Source organism: Oncorhynchus keta, unplaced genomic scaffold (genome assembly GCF_023373465.1).
Source record: "Oncorhynchus keta strain PuntledgeMale-10-30-2019 unplaced genomic scaffold, Oket_V2 Un_contig_16434_pilon_pilon, whole genome shotgun sequence".
Classification (NCBI taxonomy): domain Eukaryota; kingdom Metazoa; phylum Chordata; class Actinopteri; order Salmoniformes; family Salmonidae; genus Oncorhynchus; species Oncorhynchus keta.
The window spans coordinates 533-5,182 of NW_026279909.1; the positions used below are offsets into that span (position 1 = coordinate 533).

General features: G+C 42.0%; 1 long non-coding RNA gene across 1 annotated transcript; it reads right to left on the minus strand.

Moving 5' to 3' along the window:
• Positions 1-565: 565 nt before the first annotated feature.
• On the minus strand, positions 566-4,560 carry LOC127919353 (uncharacterized). Its single transcript, XR_008102651.1, has 3 exons — positions 4,254-4,560; positions 1,574-1,804; positions 566-1,441 (listed from the first exon to the last, which is right to left on the minus strand). It is a non-coding gene; the product is annotated as an uncharacterized LOC127919353 (long non-coding RNA).
• Between the last annotated feature and the right edge of the window lie 90 nt (positions 4,561-4,650).

Genomic DNA, 4,650 nt, shown 5'->3' on the forward strand with positions numbered 1-4,650 from the left:
CATAGTAACCCTACCTTCTGTAGTCCTGTAATGTGTCTGTAAGGGAACCTACTAGGTCCACAGCCCTTCCTGTAATGTGTCTGTAAGGGCACCTACTAGATCCACAGCCCTTCCTGTAATGTGTCTAAGGGCACCTACTAGATCCACAGCCCTTCCTGTAATGTGTCTGTAAGGGAACCTACTAGATCCACAGCCCTTCCTGTAATGTGTCTGTAAGGGAACCTACTAGATCCACAGCCCTTCCTGTAATGTGTCTGTAAGGGAACCTACTAGAGGTAGGTGTGGTATCCTGTAGCGCTCTCCGTGCAGACACCCCAGAAGCGCTTTCCGCTCATCTCACCGTCACAGCCTCACCAGATTATTTCTGTAGTCCAGACCTTGTTTTTCAAGGCAATCAATTATCATCAGTTGTGTGAGACCTTCTATTGTGTAATTAACTGTACGTTTGTTTATTCCATGTGTAACTCTGTGGTGTTTATGTCACACTGCTTTGCTCTATCTTGGCCAGGTGGCAGTTGTAAATGAGAACTTGTTCTCAACTGGCCTACCTGGTTAAATAAAGGTGTTCTCAACTGGCCTACCTGGTTAAATAAAGGTGTTCTCAACTGGCCTACCTGGTTAAATAAAGGTGTTCTCAACTAGTCTACCTGGTTAAATAAAGGTGTTCTCAACTAGTCTACCTGGTTAAATAAAGGTGTTCTCAACTAGTCTACCTGGTTAAATAAAGGTGTTCTCAACTGGCCTACCTGGTTAAATAAAGGTGTTCTCAACTGGCCTACCTGGTTAAATAAAGGTGTTCTCAACTGGCCTACCTGGTTAAATAAAGGTGTTCTCAACTGGCCTACCTGGTTAAATAAAGGTGTTCTCAACTGGCCCTACCTGGTTAAATAAAGGTGTTCTCAACTGGCCTACCTGGTTAAATAAAGGTGTTCTCAACTAGCCTACCTGGTTAAATAAAGGTGTTCTCAACTGGCCTACCTGGTTAAATAAAGGTGTTCTCAACTAGCCTACCTGGTTAAATAAAGGTGTTCTCAACTGGCCTACCTGGTTAAATAAAGGTGTTCTCAACTGGCCTACCTGGTTAAATAAAGGTGTTCTCAACTGGCCTACCTGGTTAAATAAAGGTGTTCTCAACTGGCCTACCTGGTTAAATAAAGGTGTTCTCAACTAGTCTACCTGGTTAAATAAAGGTGTTCTCAACTAGTCTACCTGGTTAAATAAAGGTGTTCTCAACTGGCCTACCTGGTTAAATAAAGGTGTTCTCAACTGGCCTACCTGGTTAAATAAAGGTGTTCTCAACTGGCCTACCTGGTTAAATAAAGGTGTTCTCAACTGGCCTACCTGGTTAAATAAAGGTGTTCTCAACTGGCCCTACCTGGTTAAATAAAGGTGTTCTCAACTGGCCTACCTGGTTAAATAAAGGTGTTCTCAACTAGCCTACCTGGTTAAATAAAGGTGTTCTCAACTGGCCTACCTGGTTAAATAAAGGTGTTCTCAACTAGCCTACCTGGTTAAATAAAGGTGTTCTCAACTGGCCTACCTGGTTAAATAAAGGTGTTCTCAACTGGCCTACCTGGTTAAATAAAGGTGTTCTCAACTGGCCTACCTGGTTAAATAAAGGTGTTCTCAACTGGCCTACCTGGTTAAATAAAGGTGTTCTCAACTGGCCTACCTGGTTAAATAAAGGTGTTCTCAACTAGCCTACCTGGTTAAATAAAGGTGTTCTCAACTGGCCTACCTGGTTAAATAAAGGTGTTCTCAACTGGCCTACCTGGTTAAATAAAGGTGTTCTCAACTAGCCTACCTGGTTAAATAAAGGTGTTCTCAACTGGCCTACCTGGTTAAATAAAGGTGTTCTCAACTGGCCTACCTGGTTAAATAAAGGTGTTCTCAACTGGCCTACCTGGTTAAATAAAGGTGTTCTCAACTGGCCTACCTGGTTAAATAAAGGTGTTCTCAACTAGTCTACCTGGTTAAATAAAGGTGTTCTCAACTAGTCTACCTGGTTAAATAAAGGTGTTCTCAACTGGCCTACCTGGTTAAATAAAGGTGTTCTCAACTGGCCTACCTGGTTAAATAAAGGTGTTCTCAACTGGCCTACCTGGTTAAATAAAGGTGTTCTCAACTGGCCCTACCTGGTTAAATAAAGGTGTTCTCAACTGGCCTACCTGGTTAAATAAAGGTGTTCTCAACTAGCCTACCTGGTTAAATAAAGGTGTTCTCAACTGGCCTACCTGGTTAAATAAAGGTGTTCTCAACTAGCCTACCTGGTTAAATAAAGGTGTTCTCAACTGGCCTACCTGGTTAAATAAAGGTGTTCTCAACTGGCCTACCTGGTTAAATAAAGGTGTTCTCAACTGGCCTACCTGGTTAAATAAAGGTGTTCTCAACTGGCCTACCTGGTTAAATAAAGGTGTTCTCAACTAGTCTACCTGGTTAAATAAAGGTGTTCTCAACTAGTCTACCTGGTTAAATAAGAAGAATTAATTTCAACTGGCCTACCTGGTTAAATAAAGGTGTTCTCAACTGGCCTACCTGGTTAAATAAAGGTGTTCTCAACTGGCCTACCTGGTTAAATAAAGGTGTTCTCAACTGGCCTACCTGGTTAAAATAAAGGTGTTTCTCAACTGGCCCTACCTGGTTAAATAAAGGTGTTCTCAACTGGCCTACCTGGTTAAATAAATGTGTTCTCAACTAGCCTACCTGGTTAATAAAGGTGTTCTCAGCTGGCCTGCCTGGTTAAATAAAGGTGTTCTCAACTAGCCCTACCTGGTTAAATAAAGGTGTTCTCAACTGGCCTACCTGGTTAAATAAAGGTGTTCTCAACTGGCCTCTGGTTAAATAAAGGTGTTCTCAACTGGCCTACCTGGTTAAATAAAGGTGTTCTCAGCTGGCCTGCCTGGTTAGGTAAAAGGTGTTTCTCAACTGGCCTACCTGGTTAAATAAGGTGTTCTCAACTGGCCTACCTGGTTAAATAAAGGTCATTCTCAACAGCCTACCTGGTTAAATAAAAGGTGTTCTCAACTGGCCTACCTGGTTAAATAAAGGTGTTCTCAACTGGCCTACCTGGTTAAATAAAGGTGTTCTCAACTAGCCTACCTGGTTAAATAAAGGTGTTCTCAACTAGCCTACCTGGTTAAATAAGGTGTTCTCAACTAGCCTACCTGGTTAAATAAAGGTGTTCTCAACTAGCCTACCTGGTTAAATAAAGGTGTTCTCAGCTGGCCTACCTGGTTAAATAAAAGTGTTTCTCAACTAGCCTACCTGGTTAAATAAGGTGTTATCAACTGGCCTACCTGGTTAAATAAAGGTGTTCTCAGCATGGCCTGCCTGGTTAAGTAAGGTGTTCTCAACTGGCCCTACCTGGTTAAATAAAGGTGTTCTCAACTGGCCTGCCTGGTTTAATCTAAAGTGTTCTCAACTAGTCTACCTGGTTAAATAAAGGTGTTCTCAACTAGTCTACCTGGTTATCAAGAGTGTTCTAAACAGCTCACTGATTAAATAAAGGTGTTCTCCAACTGGCCTACCTGGTTAAATAAAGGTGTTCTCAACTGACTACCTGGTTAAAAATAAAGGTGTTCTCAACTGGCCTATACCTGGTTGTGAGGGATGTTTCAACTGGCCCTACCTGGTTAAATAAAAGGTGTTTCTCCTGGCCTGTGGTTAAATAAAGGTGTTCTCCAACTTCTTGCTGGTTAAATAAAGGTGTTCTCCAACTGGCCTACCTGGTTAAATAAAGGTGTTCTCAACTAGCCTACCTGGTTAAAGCAGGTATTCTCAACTGTATGGTTAAATAAAGGTGTTCTCCAACTGGCCTACCTGGTTAAATAAAGGTGTTCTCAACACTATTTCCTTATGGTGTAAATAAAGGTGTTCATCAACTGGCCTACCTGGTTAAATAAAGGTGTTCTCAACTGGCCTACCTGGTCAGCAAAGTGTTCCTCAACTAGCCTACTGGTTTAAATAAAGGTGTTCTCAACTGGCCTACCTGGTTAAATAAAGGTGTTCTCAACTGGGCCTACCTGGTTAAATAAAGGTGTTCTCAACTAGCCTACCTGGTTAAATAAAGGTGTTCTCAACTAGCCTACCTGGTTAAATAAAGGTGTTCTCAACTAGCCTACCTGGTTAAATAAAGGTGTTCTCAACTAGCCTACCTGGTTAAATAAAGGTGTTCTCAACTGGCCTACCTGGTTAAATAAAGGTGTTCTCAACTAGCCTACCTGGTTAAATAAAGGTGTTCTCAACTGGCCTACCTGGTTAAATAAAGGTGTTCTCAACTGGCCTACCTGGTTAAATAAAGGTGTTCTCAACTGGCCCTACCTGGTTAAATAAAGGTGTTCTCAACTGGCCTACCTGGTTAAATAAAGGTGTTCTCAACTAGCCTACCTGGTTAAATAAAGGTGTTCTCAACTGGCCTACCTGGTTAAATAAAGGTGTTCTCAACTGGCCTACCTGGTTAAATAAAGGTGTTCTCAACTGGCCCTACCTGGTTAAATAAAGGTGTTCTCAACTGGCCTACCTGGTTAAATAAAGGTGTTCTCAACTAGCCTACCTGGTTAAATAAAGGTGTTCCCTAACTGGCCTACCTGGTTAAATAAAGGTGTTCTCAACTGGCCTACCTGGTTAAATAAAGGTGTTCTCAACTGGCCT